This window comes from Heliconius melpomene, chromosome 13 (genome assembly GCF_056956725.1).
Source record: "Heliconius melpomene rosina isolate 202511_hmr_F chromosome 13, ASM5695672v1, whole genome shotgun sequence".
Classification (NCBI taxonomy): Eukaryota; Metazoa; Arthropoda; class Insecta; order Lepidoptera; family Nymphalidae; genus Heliconius; species Heliconius melpomene.
Genome location: NC_140401.1, coordinates 17,887,356 through 17,908,893, shown reverse-complemented (window position 1 = coordinate 17,908,893; position 21,538 = coordinate 17,887,356). Strand labels below are relative to the sequence as shown.

Below are 21,538 nucleotides of genomic sequence, written 5' to 3'. Positions count from 1 at the left end.
AATAAGAGGGGAACGTAGTGTCTAACCTAACCACTTGGTTCCATTCCTCCATGACACGCGAGTGACACTGTAAAGCTGCTATATAAAAAATATTAAAATATTATTTTGGGTCCCGTTACATCGGGTCGAACCTTTAAGCTAAATGAACAAACCCCTCATAACGGATATTGGAGAAGTCATTATTACCTAATAAAGCAGATCTGGTGAAAAAATTGGCCATTACACGCGATACCGTTCCCGTAATGGAGGTCAAGACTTCGCTGAGAAAGATAGGTATAAAATATATATACACAAGCGCGTGACTGTAAGCGACGGATGTGGGTTCGATTATCACCCTGAGGAATTAAATAATTAATAAATATTACCATTTCCTCGCTCTGGTAACAAGACAAAGCGTGGAGTTAAATTTCGCTACTCAATTCGGCGAAAAGTTGGGAACGGAGTCTCTGTAGAAAATATAAAGAGTAAAATGTTAATAGTAATAAACCCTTGTTGTTTAATGTTCATTCTTCAGAATGGACCTTTGAGCAAGCTTCAACTAGCTTTGTAAAAGCAGAGTTCCTTTAAAAGAACTTAAACCGTTTATTCTCTGTCAATATTGTATTAAAGACTTATGACTTTGTAGCGAAAGAGTAATTTTACAGACAGACTGCCTGTTACGGACCAGTGTGAACTTCTGATAATGTTAGCGTATTTAGTCGCTTTACAATATTTAGTTATATACTATACTTCTTTATAAGTTTACCGGAAATTAATAATCGAGTATAATAAATCATTTCTCTTTTAATAAAATTCAAATATAAAATACACATTAAGGTTAGAAAAATATTTATAAAACAGGATCGTCTCTATCGCCAAATGATTATTGTTAGCATACCTCTTTGGCTCGCGTATATTTATAAAAATCTCTCTACGATGATGTTAATAACATAAATAAGTTGTAAGAAGCGTGTAAGGATTTCAACGCAGCTTGATGAGAACGTATGGCATAGTGATCAGAGCGTTTGGACGGTTTCCAAGAGGCGTGGGTTAAAATCCCTCTTCGTTCATTGTTTTATACGTTGTCTACAAAAGTATAAATCTTCTAGTAATTTTTATTGTACCATAAATATTATTTTAAATGTTGGCAACATGAAAAATATGAAGATAGCAATTATAGTCGGGGTTAGTTCGAATGCTGGGGGCATATAAATGTAGTATCACAAAAAAGTTTTAGAATTGATTTGAATATAGCGAAAAGTTGATATTGTGTTTCATTTTTGAGTGGCGAAACTCAACTCTGCGGAGTGCCTCTTTTCCAGAACGAGGAAATAAAAATAAAAAAAATATTACCAGAGTGGAAACCAAAACCACAAGTTTTTTTCGATGCTATAAATGCCCAAATCATTTATTGTCGGTATACTTCGTATTTCCATTTTCACTACAGTCTTTAGTTATATAAAGCATTTTACTATAGTTATCCCGAGCTTTACAGAAGAGCTTTACAACTAGAATATGCTCTCTAATCAGCGCCTACATAATGGAACCTGTGGAACATACTGTGTTGTTCAGAGTTAACATTAATTTTATAATGTGCCTGTAAGTATATTTATACTCGTATACATACATTATATGTAAAGTACTGATTCCTTCATTTTCCTAATAAAATAATGGCTTTCCTGTTCTAATGTGTATTGATAATAATACAAGGTACTCTATCTCTAGACATCTCATCTCAAGATCTATTTAAGTTAACTAAGTTGTTTAGACACTTTCTTCACGTGATTGAATCTTCCAAAGTAATTGTAAGTTCTTATATAATAGGCAATTTACTTTCAATACGAGGACGAGGCGCAACCGTAGGGAGTATCAATTATAGGATAACCCTTTTATACCGGTGTAGACTATTTGCTCGGTTACTTTATTTGCCTTGTCTAGACTTTGTCAATTCAAAACTAATAATTTTAGATTTTTTTATTTCAATATATGAGGTGAAACGAAGTGATTGGTGCTCAAATGCAAACAATCTCAGATAACAACAGTAAGGTGTTATTTTTTTATTTACTTGTTTGTCGTCGTCGTCGTGGCGCCTCTGGACAGTGTCTAATAGTAAAGAGTAACTAGTAAACGTGACTGTTGTGAATTCGATTCCCACTCAGATAAATGATTCTATTAAAATTATTTTTATTCCCTCCGGAGATACCTCGAAAATTAGGCGAATAGCTTAGAACGGAGCGTCTTATCAATAGTTTCCCTCAACCTCCCTAGTAGGGTACTACTATGCGGAAAAATCTCGCAAATAGATTTTTTATTTTATAAAATTTCAATTTTATACAGTTTGATTCATTTTAAAACTTTTAAAACGTTAGGAGATATCTCCATAGGTACGTACATACATGCGTTGCAAGGAGTTACTCGTAAACCCATTTCGTTAAGCTTTAATCTCTGTGACGAGACTGATAGACGTTTAATTAAATTTTAAAAGTGATCTTAAATGTTTTCGTGCGGACAAAAACCGTCTGGATTTATGCTCGTGCATGATGAAATATGGTATGAAGAAGAATGTTTATTATTATAATATCTTTTAGTAAACTGTATTCAATGGTTGTGGGTTCAAATCTTGTCCGAGAGAATATTGTCGTCTTATTTTTAGCTTCACTCTGTATTCCGTACATAGCAGTGCAGTGCCTCTCATATCCATGTTTATAGTAATGAATGCTTACAAAATAATTTTGCTTTTAAATATTGTATTTGACAAATTTATATCTTTATCTTAATCATTTTCATCAGTTAATAATTTCAAAAATTATACACATTAATGAATGACTGATGACTAAATAATAATAGAGTTAGTGAGGTCTTTGATTTTCGTTATTTTTACAAATTTTAAATAAAATTCTTGAGCCTGTTTAATGGCGTATATTAAGAATTGTACATTTTTGAAAGAAAAAGACAACACATCCATTGAATCCTAAGGGTATAACAGTAGTCTTATTTATAATGTATGTATACAGTCCCAAGTATGTAAAGAGCTCATTCATTAAAACAACAAAGTCTACAGAAACTTGAACTTAAGAAAACAAGTGTTTTACGAATTACCCATACATCCGTTGCGGTTGAAACTTTGTAAGATAGACTAAGTGGCGGTTGGTAATAATATTGTGTATAATAAAATAGCAGGGTAAAACTTTACAGTTTTTGTGATTATTTTAATAATTAGTACAAAAATATTTTATTTCGAATATATATATATTTAATATACAGAATATACTTTTATTAAATAATCGAATCAATTTTACATTTTTAAATATAAATTATTATAAAAAAGATACATTTAAAAATATAAAAAACCACACTTCCGAGGGCGGGACAAGGGTCCAAGCCATCGGTGGCTAGGGCTCCAGAGAGAGGAACCTCCGCACAATACGTGCCGTCTCAAGTATTACTGCCTTCTGTATCCGGTTCTTGATCCAACAGCTAAGCGATAGCCTCTTAAGGTGTCGGTCGAGGCTTTTCGCTATTAAACCGTAAACCGAAACCACTATCGGCACAATGATAGTCGCATTGACATCCCACATGGCGGTAATCTCATGGGCTAGGTCCAAATATTTAGATTGTTTTTCTTTTTCGGCCTTCACGAGATTTTCATCATGTGGGATAGTAACGTCAATAATCACTGCGCGGCGCGCCGCTCGGTCTACTAGTACTATATCAGGTCTATTGGCAACAATATACCTGTCAGTAATAATAAACCGATCCCAGTAGAGCAAAGCACAGCTATTTTCAAGAACAGACATGGGATTGTACCTGTAGTAAGGCACCTCCAATTCTACAAGGCCATATTGAAGAGCAAGTTGCTGGTGTATTATCTTGGCTACTTGATTGTGTCTATGCAAATACTCACCATTAGCAAGATGAGAACAACCAGAGACAATATGTCTGAGGGACTCCCCAGGTCGATGACACGCCCGGCAGATGTCGATAGTGCCATCTTTCATAATATGTCTCTGGTAGTTCCGTGTCTTGATAACTTCGTCCATAATTGCACAGACAAAACCTTCAGTTTCTCCGAAAAGATCCCCGAACTGTAACCAAGATAATGATGAAACAGTATCCACGTCCTGGCCCACTAGGGCTCTATGGAATCTACCATGCAGCTCCTTGCTCTTCCATACAGCCATGGGATCAGAAGTAGTAAGTACTACAGGCCGACGCCAGTTCTCTTTGCCCAAGGAAAGAGGAGTAAGGCCTTTGTCAACTGTTACCACATCCTTGTGCATATCCACAAGGATGTGGTAACAGTTTGTTATTGTTGTTTGTTTGTTTGTTATTTAATATTATTATTAAATAACACTTCTTAGTTGCGACACTAATAGGAAGGTTAAAAAAGAAACATTAAAAATGTTGTTGCTTCATAACCTTATCATATTATTATTGTCGTCAAAATATAGATAAACAAAATACTTTAGTTTCATGCTGTATCCCGCACACAGCAGGATAGGCATTGTGTGTTGAGCGGTGTAACTCCACGTCGCGCTTTGCCTTGACACCAAGCGAAAAAATTAAAATATAAAATAAATCTTTTATTTCCTCGAATGGTGATGGATTGGATTGTGCCCCTGCGCCTGGCGCTGTGCGCTGGCTTCAAAAATATAGATAATAACACTATAAGGACTTAAATTTACGATTATGTTATTTTGGACCTACAAAATTTTGTTAAGCTAAAGAATCAAGTAACATCATTAATAACGATCGTCTCTTAGACTATCGTTATTAACCAGCTATTTCTGCACGAGACGCTTTACTCCTTTTGGTGACTAACACAGCCAGTAATCCAAGTGTGGACGGCTAAATAAATCTCAGAGATCATTTTCTTTACCAGTATTGTGTACACTCAGTTCTCCACTTTCTACCCAATTTATGAAACCAAATCCATCCAAGTAATATGTTGCTTGGCGGAACTCAAAATCACGTTTTGTTGCCGAAGTGGGGATTTAAAATTACTCATTCACACTCCGGAGTGGGAATCGAACCCATAATTGTCGTGTTTACAGTCGCTGTTTTGCTGCATCCCGCTGCTCATATTGCTGTATATATTATAGTTATTCATTAGTAGAGACTAATATTATAAAACTGAATCATATATCACTTAAAATATTTGTAGCTCAAAAATAACATAATGTATAATTATATATTGCGAAAAGAAGCTTTTTTGTGTGCTTTTGTTTAGTTAAATATGCCTCAGCGTAAAGATAAAAGAATTAATATTTAAATTAATGTAAAAAACACTAAAACAAAATTTTAAATTTATCCAAAATGTTCAAGTAAAAACCATTTCTCAAAATATTGTACACAACCAGAACAAGCTTAACGTTCTGAGTACATTTTTCCACAAGTACAGCTCTACAGCGTGACCGTCATAAATAATGTAGCGCCTATCTGAGGGCCGCAGAAGAGGTCTCACTGTGTTATACGCAATACGAGGGTAGTTTCAACTTGTCACTATATAACTTTACAAATAAAATAGACAATTTCTGTTATTTCTTAACACAGTGTTTAGCATTTCGCATACGCATTGACCGTTACGTTTTATTTTTTACCTGGGCGAGGAAATGAAAATAATTAATATAAGAAAGGAGTGTCATAACACTAAGCTGTCTCTCCCTTTATGTGCCTAAAAGACAGGAAAAGCGTGATCCTCTGTATAATTCTAAATGAAAGACCAAAACCAGTACAACCATCTAATCTAAAGTAACTTCTATAAATGTACATAGAAGTTTATTTTAGTATTTTTACTTTGAAATGAGCCGGCGCCGTACAACGCGGCTAATGTACACCAACCATCAATCAAAAGGTACAAGTATCAGTAACATATCATTTATTTAAGGAAGCCTGTTCTTGGTACGGTGGTAAATTCCAGCTTTTATGCAGTATACTATTGAAAATTTATTATTTTCTTTGATTTATAATATAATTTTATCTTTCAACGATACCATTTTGGTACATCAAACTATTCCGTTACTGAGTGACTGTCAGACAAGCCGTAGACGGTAATGCTGGGACTCACAAGTTCAAATTCGGCATGTAGGGAAGATAGGTGAGATAAGCAGCGTGAATAGCGTAAAATGTACATGTAGGTACCACTTTACTAAAAAAAAATCTATTTACAAGACTTATGAAGAAATCTAGAAAAAATATTTCCAAGCCTACATACACCTAGACAATATTTAATTCATATTCATTCTCAATTTTTGACGGAACTAAGGAACCCTAAAAAGAATATAACTCACCAGTCACCACACAATCAATATGAAAAATCGGCAGCATAAAATTTTAGATGACGCCCGAGATGAGTGAAGCGTCTTATTCCAACAAATACAAATTACCTCGCTTTTCTCTTTGAAGATATTTTTTATTAGACCAATTTATTAAAACCTAAACCTAATGACAGCGGTCGTTGTTAATAAGGTGTTTTATGAAATATTAATTTTAGTGTCTACGATTTTAGAAGAATTGAATTATCTAAAGTAACTTTAAATATAATTCTTTTAGAAAAACTTTTTTGAAGAAAAATATTTAATAAGACGAATAAACAATTTTCCACGGCCAGATTTGAACCCCAGGTTCTTAGATGCCCCCGGAAATCGGCGGAAAGCGGCCAACGAAAATGTCTTAACGAAACGAAGGTAAAGCCTTAACTCATTTTTCCTTTGCCTACCCTGCTATGTGCGGGCCAAAATCAACTAAGACAACATACTTTTTCTCCAGCACATTTTCATATACCTATACATTACGACCACAATTTTCTCACTCTACAAAACTCGAGTAAACGTGAATTCTTCCATCCACCGCGTTGAATCCTTGAATAATGAATTCGCAAAAAACCTCCAGAAAACAATATGAGACGAGCTAAACTTAATTGGGAAAGGTATGAAGACTGGATTATTAATGATTGACGTGACCCTAATGTAATTAAATATTAGTCTTAGGATTTCGTTTCAAATATGCTGAAAGAACTTTTAATATGATTTCTTTTAACCTGTGACTGTAAACGCGACGTTTATGGGTTTGATTCACACTCGGTAAATTAACTATTTAATAATTTAAAATCTTCGCTCTGGTAACCAGACAAAGCTCGGCGTTGAATTCCGCCACATGACACTCAATGTCTCGAAAATTCGGCGGAAATTGTAGAACGGAATGTCTTAAGACTAGGTACCCTCTGTCTAACCAGGTGTATTCGGAGTACAGTTTAAGGAGAGTGAGCCGAGCGTTAAAACACTGTGTTTTCCGACGAAATGAAAGTAATACATTCCTGCAGTGGGGATCGAACCCACCACCATGTCAAATATCTATAAACACTAACCTTAAATACACTATAAATTGTGAACTGGTCCTACTTAATCATCATCTTTGCATAAAACACAAATTTTATACTGGCAGGATGTTAACTATAAATAAGATGTTAAAACAAATACTTGACAGCTGAAAATGCAAGGAGCTAAAAGGATAAACAGGGCTTAAAATAAATGAATTATTCATTTCATTCTGAGCAAATTAAGCGGAATGGGGGATCAATTACGTTTACTTTATAAAGCATTTATTAGTAGACAGCTTCCGCTAGCGACATACCTGTGGGACTTTAAAAATTGTAATAAAAAATAAAATTCAAGATATGAGTACGTTTTCTGAAAAAAATATTTCCTTTTCCTTAGTTTGTAATAGTAATTCAAAAAATTATAAAAGCTCCAAATATAGGTATATAAAAAAAAATCATAATACAAAACTATTCTATAAACTTCTCGTCCTGGCTTTCAATAATGTTAAGAAATGTCGTTTTTTTTATAAATATGGAGTATATGCTGATCCTCAGGATATGCATATATATTTCATAATTAATCACAGACCACTTTAATTTGTTTTAACAGTGAATTATCTATGAGTAAGTAATATTCAAATCAGATGAATAAGTCAATATTAAAGGCGATAAATGTAAGTTTAAATCTCAAACACTGTATATCTTAATACATTACCTCATTCCATACAGTCACTATTATATTAAATATATTATGCAAAAAAAACAGAGAAATCAGAGAGATTTGTCTCTATATAATAATGATCCTATAAAGGCTAAATCCAACACGACTAACGAGCTATTCGACCACGACGATATAAGATGCTATAAACGTCATTATCACACAGTAACGTTGTCGTACTCACAGATGTAGTGATAATTATGTTCTTGGTGTTAGTTAATTCAATGAATTAACTTGTACCAAGAAGCGGATTGGTATTCAATTACAAAGATATTCTATTTTATTCAAATAGACTTTTGCTGGAATCGTCCAATGAACATGTCGCTACTATCGGGTTAGGGGGCAGTTCTTATTCTTTTGTTGCATAATTTAATTATATATTTATTTAGCTTCATCCTGTATCCTGCATGTAGCAGGGTAGGTAAAGGGAGCCAAACTGACGAATTTAAACGCTTGGGGCACAAGCCACGCCACGCCACGACTGGACTATTATAAATTTCATTTGTGAAAATATTTTTGGCCAAATACTCGTTCTGCTAAAAAGACAGCATGGCTTGAGTTCTGTCATTAAAATTCAATGTCTCGAAAATTAAGCGAAAGGCAGAAAGTTCTATCTTAAAACTAGGTTCCCTTTGTCTTCTTTGCTATATGCGAGTAACAACGTGAATATAAAAAAAAACATTGCTTTATTTCACAATGCTAGTTATACTTTTATTACTTACAATTGACATTTTTTCCCGGAAACCAACCAAATGATCCAAAAATCTTAAACCAAAAAAAGAAAAAAATAAACTATCACACACTTTTCCTACATACATTTCCATATAAAATTTTTATGCTAAAGGCTCGTTATAGAAAAGAAAATTGTCGATAAACATAGATACGTCGTTATCCTTAACCCTTTTAAATTGATGCTTTCAATTGGATAAAGAGATTCGAAATAGAGACATCAGTCTGCAGAAATCGATTCTAATTCGATAGCTACGCTCATTCGTAAGATATATCTACTTTATTGTATTGTAAGTTTTGTTTTATTAACTCATGGCATGGCACAGCGGCATTACGTCTGAATATAAACATAACGGCTGCGCGCTTGGTTCCCACTCGGATGAATATTTTTTTTTTAATTTATCGCTCTGGTAACAAGGCATAACGTGATTGAGTTCCACCACGTCGCGAATAGTCACGGAATGTAAGCAGACTGTCTTAAATAAAAGTTATCTATCTTTTCTCTTAGCGAACACTTTGATTTATGAAACCGGATAATAAATATTTACTTAATGAAATTTCAATTTATAATTTATTTAGTAAGACTTATCCAATATTATTTTCTCCATTATAGCCTCAAATTTGCCTTTGCGTAAAAATGGGCTCGTGGTCTTACGTCAAACTAAATATAATCTATTTGACACCGCCCGCACGACATTGTAGTAGTGAAGTCTCTGCGGGTTTCAGAAAAGGTTACTGTTTCAATTTAAATATCAGCGGCACGACGACGTTGTGATGTATTTATAATAAAAGCGAAAAGAGATGAATAGAATAGTCTAAACAATGCGGAATTTAGATATAGATAGAGATAGAGTGTAGGTATGTAATGATTATATTTATACCAATTTCGTTCGAAAAAACGCAGCTGCTATGTCTCGAAAGTTGGACGGAAAGTGGGTATCGTCGTCAATCCATTAATAAATCCTTTCAACCTTCACCTATAAAACAATACGAAATGAATACCAGCTACAAACGACAGCTCTAATTGGCAATCAAATCAAACGTTGATGCGACCTGTCGATATTGAAGGCAAGTTTATTGTAGATAAGAGCCCGTATTACTGTGTTGCTGAAAACAACATTTGGAATTTATTGAGTAAAGCCAATTAAGGGACAGATTGAACATTGTTATAAATAAAGGTATATCTTAATGTGAACGTAATGTCTTAACGCTAGGGTCCCAGGTGCCCTCTGCCTGTCCTGAACAAAGTTACGTAAGCGTAGTAAGTTTACGTGGCGTAAAGCTAAATATATATACAAAGCAAGCTACAATATACAAGGTTTATAACATAATCTATAACAACTTCACGTCATCACGCGTCGCGCTGTAGCGATGCTATCAGCACCATTCACCTTTAATCAACTACTAGCTTTATGCTGTAAACTATTTGACACTTACTCATAGTGCATGTTCAAAATTACTTTATCATACTTATTATAAAGATTATATACCATATCGTCGGTTTTGTAAACCAGCTAAATCCGTTTTTAATCGTACATTTTTATACTTTTCAAAAATGCATTTTTTACAAATTTAAATATAAAAAATCGCTCTTTGTTTTTATACTAGACTTAACACTTTGAACTTATTATTAAATTATAGCCAAACGATAATATATTTTTTATATCCTATGTTATTTCTAATACCTCTAAGAGTATCTGTACAAAGTTCCACGATAATCGGTCGAGTATTTTTCGCGTAAAAGCTATCCTATTTTTTTATCCTATCCTATTTTTATCGTTATAGTAGAGAATACAAATCGATTTTAGAATTTGTAAAAATGTGATTATATACATATATCTATACTTATAGTTTAATAAAAAGTATTTTATCTCTCCTGAGAATTTGCTATTACTTAACTAATAAAATATATAGAAAAGAACCTATTATTTAATTCGATCAGTTTTCCTCAGTTCAGTTATTTAATTAAGTTGTTTCGAAATATATTTTGTCCTTCTATATTTCAAATAATAATAAAATGATAAGAACGTATGGTTTAGTGGAGGTAGATTTCAAGAGGCGCAGGTTCAAATTTCGCTGCATTCAATCTTTTACAAGTTTTCTAAAAAAGTATTTTCTTTCATAAGAGTGGAATAACACTAAATAAATGCTATACATATTATATTTAATTCACCTAATAACTGCTACCTAATAATAAAAAGAACCATTAGGTATCTAATCTCGTAATAAAGGTACCGTGATCACTCATAAGTCATAACACACGCCCGTGTCCGTCGCTCACAGCGAAGGGAGAAATTACGTATGTTTTATTTATGTCGCACATAAATCTTCCTTCTCGATGAAGACGTTTCCCTCCATGGGATAGCATTTTTAAGATTGATTTCTTTAGTGGCCGTGGAATAAAATGTCATATTATAGCACGTAGTAGCGATTTATAAATGGCAGCTTCACACTTTTTCTCGCACAGCAGGTTAAAGAAGAGAGAATCTAGTGTTATGACTCGATTCTCATTTTAGGCCCAATTCAGGAGACGTTGGTTTAATCAGTGGCGGAACACAACGCTGTACTTTGTCTGTCAGAACGCGATGATAAAGAAATTTATAACTAACAGACATATTTTTAAATTTACATAATTATTTTATGGGTTGACTAAGAAATTTATTACTGAGCTATATAAATAAATTTAAATGTATGTATAAATACACGTCGACCAAAACCACCTAATATATTACATATATACACAAAAACCTAGTAAAAGCCCAAAAAAGACTACCCTATATTCTCTTTGATCCGTACAGGATTTTACAAAGCCGGGAGCATCGCGTTTGCATATAACACTAGATTTAGACAGTTCATTTCTTATTTTATTTATATTACCTAACACTATTTGGAATATTTACTTCCTTATTTACGTTGCGTGGATGGAGTGGGTTCATATACTGGGGAAAATAGTGCATAAAGTATATAGAGGTATGGGTATAGTAGTAAATTTGTGGAAATACAATAGGAACACGGCATTCTGGCGCAAGATGACGGTATCGCAGAGTTAAGAGTAAATTTCGTCGCTGTCGTCGATGGTGAATAAAGACGACCCACATATTACAATTTCGAGACAATGATCAATAAATGTGCAACGATTACACAAAAAATATAATTTGACTTAAAATGAAACTACACCGACAGTTCTTGAAGCCACTCGATGTGCACGCTTGTGGCCCAAGCGTGGGACTGTAGACGGGATAGGTTTTGGGTCCGAATCCGAAAATTAAATATTTAATATTTTCATTTCCTCGCTCTGGTAACGATGAAAAGTGCGGCGTTGAGTTCGGCTACTCAACACGCAATATCTCCAGAATGCGACGGCAAGTGTTGAACGGAAATGGCTTACTTTTTAGGATCCCAGATCCCCTCTGCCTACCCTGCCATGAAATACAAAATAGATAGAAAGATAAGATAAGATACACTACGTAGGGTAGAGCTGAAATTTTCCGTGTGGAGTCTTTGGGAAGCGTAAAGAAAACTAGAGAATTTTCCAAAATTTCTATAGAACCGGGAGAAAAGGGAATTAATTTAAACTCAAAACAAACAAAATTTAGGACAGCCACCAGACCTCTATAACAACAACATAATATAACTTCTAAGACAAGTAGGTACATGATAGATTATGTTTATTGACTTTAAGATAGAGGAATTTATGTGCGGGTATAAATAAAAGATACGCGGCACTCTCGCGGCGCACGTCTTTGTTTCTTTATCGGGACTCTCTGACATTACTTGAGTTTGCCAACATTACTTGACAGATTGCACTTCAAGTTTCAACTGGCTTTTGTATAGGGTTATCTAAATTATAATAGAAATATAGTGTTTAAAAGTGTGTCTGGCACGATCTGGTTGTCGGTTCAATTTTCACTAGGAAAAATGTTTATATTATTATTACTATTATTTCTACACATAGCAAAGTAGGCAGGCACAGAGGAACTAGTGATAAGATACTATTCCTTCCTATACTAATAATATAAAGCTAAAAAGTTGGTTTGTTTTAACGTGCTAATTAATCTCATTAATTAATTTTAATTGAAAAAAAATGTTGGATAAATCATTTATTACTAGAAGATAGACTTAATAGCATCGCACTCGATCATATAATGTAATAATATCGAAGTACTTAATAATGAAAAATGTAGCAAAAACAGGGAATTCTGATAACATTTTCATTTCAACAAGCAGGCAAGTCGTAGTTAAAGCTAGTCAGCTATATCATAGAAAAATAACAAAAATATTTCAAAATTTAATACGTTTTCATTAAATTCCAGGTTTCATTATTACATTACAGCCACGCCAGTATATAGTTGGGCTATAAATTTATTTTATCCTGAAAACAGATTATTTTAAGGCAACAAGATAATTTAATTGGGTATAAAATATTTTTAAACACGCAGGTAACATGTCCGTAAAGTAAATTGCCTCGTTATTGGATATATAAATAAGAATTTCAGAGTTAACTTCGCGAATGTTTAAGTAAAACATTGTTTTCTCGTTGCGCTCCCTGATAAGTGAATTAATGATAAATAAAATATAAAGAAATTGAATATTTTTTAAATTTCTCAATTTAATTGAGAGGTCTTTCATCTTTTTTTATATTTTACGCTGTTTTCCGCATATATCAAGGAAGGGAGAGGGACCTCAGTGTCAAGACAGTGGCGAAGTTCGACAGTTGAGTGGCGAAGCTCAACGCCGCGCTTTGTCTTGAAACCAGAGCGACAAAACGATGAAAAATCATTCCCTAAGTAGGAATCGAACATGTAACCGCCACGTCTACAGTCTTACGCTAGCCTAATAAAGCACGACCGCTATAAAATAAAACAATACCCCTAATTAAGAGTTTATAAGCAACAATATCATTGTGATAAAGTCCTCTGTATCTAATTGTGAACAAATAAGTTATTCTTTGTGTTTTAAACAAAACATTTGTTCATTTACTTAGAAGATAACTTTAACTAACTTAACTTGTTGAACTTTGCGTTTACTGTGGAATAAGTATTGTGTTTATAGTAGAAGTAGGTACAGTACGGTCAACGAGTCGTCGTCACTCTGTGCTAACGTCGATAGCAGTGGATGGGTACGCATATTTGATTTTAAGATTTTTCTTATTTTTGATTATTTTCATCCTGAATAAACATAGAACAAATGTTCGGTAAACTTAACTTCGAAGCGGCCACGACTCATCGATCGTACCGTACCAACGTACCCACCCACATATAAGCAAGCTTGTCTTCTTCACTGATGGTTCCTATAGGACTGACATTGCTAACATTTGTATGTAATTTGACGATTCAAAAGTTTTAAGAATTCATCTTATGGTGCAATTTGTCACTGTGGAAACGATAGTATTGGGTTTGACTCCTACTCGAAAAAAATTTTATTAAAAGGCGTTGAACTCATATCTATAATGATAAGCATAATCGAAATAGATAAACGATTTAATTTCTACTTTCCTGACAGAGGAATGTGTAGAGTTATCAGAAATGATTAATCAGTGTCAATGTATAAAGGTGATTGCAATTAGAGTTGCGCATTCAGTTCCCCAACATCAAAAAACACGTGGTTTACTTTCCTTATATATACGTAACTAGATATCATTTCTGAGATGCGCAATCAAAAAGTTTCACGCTTTTTCCGTTAAGATGTTCTTCGACGTTCGTTTCCCGTTCGTTTCTTACATTTTATCCAATTTTCGAGACATGGCGTGTTGAGTGACACAGCTTAACGCTGCGCTTGTTTTCTAATTTATGCGAGGAAAAAATCACAACGGCCACAGCCAGGACATAATATGTAATATCAGGAATATCAACTTGTATCTTAATTAAAATGTTAACTAAATAATAAAATTTCAACTAAAATAACATTTATAATTTAATTACATACAATAGTTAACTAGATCAGTATAAACAAACAAACACTTAAAATCAGTTAATATTACACATAGTAAAAATCCAAGTTAATTTTATTACTGCGACCAGCTGACCGGATGTGAGCTGACTACTGACGTACGTTCATCCGGTTATATTCTTATAATTAACTTTACACTACAGTGTTTTTATAAAAAGACTTCGTATTGAAACAGCGTAAATTTCTTTATAGTTTTTATATTTGGTTAGTTGTGACGCAGGGGCACAAGCATGTGACTGTAAACACGATAGGCTGTGGGTTCGATTCCCACTCGAGGAAATGAAATATTTAATATTTCTATTTCTTCTCTTTTGTTAGCGAGGCAAAGCGCGGCGTTGAGTTCCATCACTCAACACGCAATTCTTGTAGGATTTGGGACGGAAGTGTCTGGATACTAGGATCCCAGGTCCCTCCTGCCTACGATATAGTTACTCGCGATATACTACGTGAAGCTAGAAAAAATCAAAAAAATCAAAAAAATCAAAATGTACGTACTATATAAACTGAATAAAACATTACATTTGAATGAAGTTGTATAGCCTACATGCTTGGACATACAAACTCCGCTACAGATCGTAGGTGAAATTAATATTTACGATGAAAATGTTTACTTTCCTTATACCTCCATACACGAGTTCAGCATACTTACGGAGAGGTACCTATATTGTATGTTCCATACATTTTTACTCGCCGCGGGGCGTGTACCGACCAACGAACGGCTGTAATTTGACTTGTTTTTATTTGTTTTAGTATCCGTTTTGGATTTTGAGACAGTTGTGTTTTCGATCGAAGGTTATGGCTGGAGTTAAATTTTGGAATTATGTGGGAAGATATTTCTCGGTGTTGATATTTTGACGTTAAGTTTTAAATAAAAAGACAATGATCAATTATATTCAATTCTATTTAATTTCAAGATATTTTGTTTCTATATGAAAATAATTGAAAATATACCTATAATCGTTTCCCGAGTCGGGATTCAATTCACAACTATCGCGTGACACTTTCTATTCGTGTTTATTTTTTAACAGACTCAAAAGAAAGTGTTTACGTGCTTAAAAGCTTTAAAGATTTCGAAGAAATATTACGATTTGGACTGTATGTATGCACGAAATAGCAATAAACACTGGCAGTTAGTTCACGCGATGGTAAGGAATTCGATACCCGATTGATATGTTCATTTATGACATATTTTCACTTTTTTGATCTAGTAAGCATTTTTTTTTAATTTCATAGCTGCACGCTGTATCACGCTCACCGACGTACTCAGTCACCCTAGCACCCGCCAGTTTTCGAGAAATCGTTTAGCGTTTTACCGTACGTTGAAATAAAGGGGAACCTAGTTGTAGAGACTATGGTCCCAAAAAGACCGATCTCCATATTATGGAAAAGTGTGAAGCCTTGTGTTGTTGGTCACCGCCGGGCTTTTCCTTATTACCAAGAAGATGAAAATGTTAAATATTAATTCATTTCCCCGAGTGGGAATTGAACCTGTAACCTTTGCGTTTACAGTCACATCCCTCTTCGACCGGGCCACGGTGGCCCTTGAATTGCTGTTGCCCTTGTTTGATTGATTTTGATAGTAAAATACATAGGAACAGGATAACAAGTGATCCTAACGCAATAACGTCATAAAGTATACTTACATGTACCTACCTACTTACCTAAGATACTACTAACACAAACTCAAAAGAAAAAAATTGAGCACAATACAACTTTTTTTTTACCTCATTATGTTTTGTTTAACTTCTAATATTCTTCATACCTGAAACAAATAAGAATACTTACTTACTTAAAAGTTTTTTTAAATATAACTTATTGAAATCTTCCTGTTGTTATATTAATTAGAATTTAGTAATGACAAAAAAATTGCAATTGTAAATCCTAATTTAGTTCTCTCCTACACTCCCCAAGGAACCTAAAAATAGGAACCCAAATTTGCCTGTCGTTGTGTAGTTTTTAGGCTGCAAGTGTCTGTCAGTCATTAGGTAAGGGAAGAGTTTTAAAACTACCTATATGTAAATGCTGAATTACCATTTATTTTAAAAAAGAGTTTTAAAAATTAAATATATTTAAGCCTTATTCGAACTTGTACCCTTAACAATTCAAACTATATAAATTACTACTTCTATACAAAAAAAACGTAAAACTTATAAAAATAATTTCTTGTTTAAGGTATCTGGTTTAAAAGTATCGAACTCAGTACTCTTTTTAACATTATAAAAGTATAAGCAATAAAAACTGCCATATTACGATCATTTCGTAAAAGAAATTAATATTCTTATATAAATTCATGCAATTCATCATAGATTCTTGGGAACCGTTAAGTGTATCTTTATATAGCTCATTACTGTGAAGGACAACTTACGCAATACCTATTTTTCAGTTCCTCCACTGAAAGCTATAAAGCTGCATAATATTTGTGATAAATAGGAATTTTAAATGTAAATTTAATAATGTTAATGTAATTTCAGGGTAAGGCAAAGCTAAACGGCTTCACGCTTTTTCCCGCGTAGCAGGATAGACAGGGATACCTAGTGTTAAAATGCTCCGTTCCCCATTTTCCGACATGATTTTCGAGACATTGCGTACTCAATGTCTTAACTCATCGCCGTTCTTGCACGCTAGGCCGCCGCGTCCGCCGCTCGCTCTATTAAGACAAAGTGCAGCGTTGCATTGCGGTGTAATGTCAGAAAGAAATAAAGAAGATCTTGACACTGAATTCTCTTTACCTATTCAGCGGGATAGAGGGTAAAATAACAAATTAATTTTTAACAAAAAAAAAACCGACTTCAAACAACATAATTAGTAAAAAATAATTTTATATAAAGTAAAACGTACTTTGATTTTGTTAAACAAAAATAATTAGAAAATATTTAATAATTTTGTCAAGATAAAGCTTACAACCTTACTACAATAGCGATGGCGCAAGTGTTGGATGTGTCCACTTGCTTCAACCAACAGTTCCCGAGATTAGCAACATCAGTATAGAGTAGGTATAGATTGAATCAAACCGCCCCACGTTCAATGTTTGAGGAGCATCAACTCAATAATCATTTGGCATTGTCCGATTTGATTGGGAGAAGTCCGCATTTAGTTTATTGACGTATTCCCAGCTCATTTGGTTTGACATTAAATTATTTAGAATGTTTCAATCTGTATAATAATTGACAGTTAAATAGTAGGTAATATTGGGCAGTGATTGCCCGTATTTGATTTTATGGTGGATTATGTGACTAGGTGTATGATGATATTTATTATTTTCTTTAAATATATTTATTTAGGTTACATCTTACGATTTATTAAGGATAATTATTATATTTAAATTTTCAATAATGTTCACTTCTTTGCTCATGTACACCCCGTGCAACACGCAATGTCTGTATATATCATCTGTAAAAATTTCAATTCTCTCACTACTACGGTTCGTGAGATAGGTACACAGCAGGATCAGGCAGCGGAATCTTAATAATAGGGTCCCGTTTTACCTTTTGAGTACGGAAACCTAAAAATAATGTATTTTAGCAATTCATAGAATCAACAACATCATTTAAAAAAATGTATTTTGAATCAAAATGATATCCAGACTGCAAAACACTTCTGTGTACAAATTTTATTAAAAACGATCCACAGTTTCTGTAAGTCCTCAATATAAATTTACACATTTACTTCATATACTTTATGAAAGGAAATCAAAAAATTAAAAAAAATGTAGGTACGCTCAATATACAGTTTATATTTATTCAAAAGTTTTTTTATATTTATTGGTTAATTTAGCACGGTGCTCGTACTATATATACTTTACCTTACTAACAAAATAAAGCAGCTTCTCGGTTTTCCCCGCAAAGCACGGTAGTCAGAGGGACTTAGGTCTCAGTTCCCCAATATCCGCTCAATATTTAAGACAACGCTGGTTGAGTAGCAGAACTCAACTCAAAATCATTGAAGTATTAATTTAATAAAAAAAATCTTATTATTCCCCCGAGTGAAAATTGAACTTACAACCATCATATTAACATCACACGCTGCCCCACTGCGCCACGAGAGCCTTATAATATTATTTTGTACCTTTCATTTAAGTTCGACGAGTTTTTTGAATTATAGAAAAAATAAATAGTAATTATTATAATCAAACCACTACATATGTAGATATCTTAAGCTAAATCAACATAGGACCAGTAGGATAGAACAAACATACGAAAACCAAACTACTCCTATAGTGACGTTTGATGGAGTCCCGGCCAGTAATTAGAAGGCTGTTGACATTACGTGTTTCAATGTCCTTGTATTTGATTAGAAACGATAAGTTTTGACATATTGTGCTGATTCCGTGTAAATCCTTTTGTAATCTTGTTTTTGAGGTTGAGAGTTCAATGATTGAGAAATTATTTGCACTAGAGAAAATGTCGTGATGTCAAAGCGTGGCGTTAAGTTACGCCACTCAACACGCAATGCATCCATAATTCGGCAAGTGGAGAATGGAAGTTTTTAATGGGAATGTCGTAAGTGTTTACTATTAGATGTACCTACAGTTTTGTTCAAATCAATTGTCGATCTAATGTACTAAAGTTTAGAAATACAGGGCGTTTTGGAAACAGAATTATATAAAGCAAATTGACTCCCTTCCTAGTATTAGGTCTAAACCTAGTTCCAAATATAACGTCCGATGGAATGCAATTAAGAGACTGTTTACAGTTTGCTTGTCAGTGCATATTTCAGCCTTAGCTGGATTTTCTCCTTTTCCATATTTTGATGGTACTAGTTCTGCTCTACAGTATGGTAAACGTGATGACTGTGGTTCAATTTGGATCCTATTTTTGTTTTTTTTCCCTAGCTTTTCGCTATACTCTCCATATAGAAGGGTAAGTGTAGTTGCTTTAAGTGATGGAAGTCAACGCCGCGCTTTGCCTCGTTACCAGAATGAGAACGAGAACGATATTTTATTTCCTCAAGTGGGAATCGATCCACAACCCGACGCGTATTCAGTCTAGGATATGTTTGTATATACTAAAGGTATCTAAAGTACAGTTTGGACTGGCTTTTATTTACGATTTCGTGGGAATTTAAGTGCGTGGGCTTTTACGAAAACCTACATGTCAAATATCAATTTTCTAAGTCCAGTAGTTTCCTTTGTGCGTTAATTTTCAGTCATTATTTACATATACACATTTTAGTCACTTAGTAGCTAATAAAGGACAAGTTTATATATTAGGTTGAAGTAAGATGTAAATATTATACTATATAAAATATTATATTATTTATTCTGACTGCTTAGTTAAGTAACACTTACTTCGGTCAGCTATAAGATGGGGCGCAGATGACTTCGTAGAAAATATGATTGATTTGATCTATAACCGCGCAGTTCATTGCAACTGGACGAGTCGTCATCATCCAAATGTATTTGATTGGTTGAACGCGCGGATCTTAGGAACTACTGGTTTGAAATGAAATGGTTGTATAGAAATGTTCCAATTATTAAAAAAAATAATTGTTAAAAAAGAACAGTTGAGATGAAGCCATCCTTGCACAGTGGCACGGGAAACGAAATGGTCGTAAGATTGATTCCCACTCGAGGAAAAAACATTTTCATTTCCCCACTCTAGTAATAGGGCATGGCAGCGTCGAATTCCACCGCCTAACACACAATGTCTCGATAATTTTGTGTTAGAATGGGAAACGAAGTGTCTTATCACCAGGTTCCCTCTGCCTTCCCCGCTATATGCGGGATACAGAGTGAAATTATAACAAAAACAGTTTAAGAACAGTATTTTGTATGTACGTCGGCACACTCAGAGGAAATAGAAAACGTTCCGTCAATAGACGCCGTAATTAGTGGCGATGTCGGCCCATTTGTAAATTAACGCTTCCGCATACCGTTTAACTAACATTACGAGTGTTGCCAATGTTTACACACACTACTTATCAAAGGTATTTTATAAGCGAGCAAGCTGTTAGACAAAACATAAGCAACATACAAAGAGAAGATCGACTCAAGTAGGACTTATTATTTATCAACACTTTAACCTCTTGTTCGCCTGTTTCTGTCAAATGAAATAAATATAAATGTAAAATATTTTCTCTTCTTCTTATTCTCCGTTTCTCTTTCTCACATACGGACACAACATCGAGAACCGAGAGTCTTAACATTAGATTCCCAGGTCCCTACCTAACCTGCTATGTGCGGAATACAAAGCGTGAAATTAAAAAAAATAATTCCTTCAGTGAGATTTGAATCTATAATTTATTGTATTATTAATTAAGCATGCACAGTAAATAGCGCTACACAAATAGAGGCAACTGTACAGTAAAAAAAATATATGGTAAATTGATACGATTAATTTGCCATAATTGCGGCTATCATATAATTGCACTGATAGCATCGACTCGAATGTTTTATAGAAGATAATTTTAATATGGAATCATTTATGGAAAATATTTATTTTCAGTTATTAAATAAAAGTGTACTAGTGAAATAGTGTCCTCCCGGAACTCCACTGTTTTTCCGTCCTAGAAGAATTTCAAATAGTCCTCTCTTAGTGCTGGCTACACTCCCTAATTTACCTTCATCCCAAAGCTCCTGCTAAGTCTCCTGCTAAAAAGATAATGCGCGGCGTTGACTTCCACTCAACATGCCTATTATATGTGTCAAAAATTAGGCGGTGCGAAAGAAACAAAGGAGGAGGTTATCGGAGGCTAAGGCTTTAAGATTCTATTAATGTCTGTTTTATTTCTTAAGATTTGAAGGCATCGTTTCTACACTGCAGTGAGTTATATCTCAAAAACTGAGTAAAATTGAGAAACGGAGGAGTTTTAAGAGAGAGAGTTTTTCCTTGTGTCTACCATGTTAT

The 21,538-nt window shown here is 33.9% G+C and overlaps 1 protein-coding gene and 1 long non-coding RNA gene across 2 annotated transcripts in view; both read right to left on the bottom strand.

The window, feature by feature from the left end:
• LOC146533217 (uncharacterized) overlaps positions 1–21,538 on the bottom strand; it is a 316,872-nt gene that overhangs the window by 49,916 nt on the left and 245,418 nt on the right. The window lies entirely within an intron of this gene.
• Positions 1–21,538, bottom strand: part of kek5 (leucine-rich repeat, immunoglobulin-like domain-containing kekkon 5 protein) — a 178,851-nt gene that overhangs the window by 29,188 nt on the left and 128,125 nt on the right. The window lies entirely within an intron of this gene.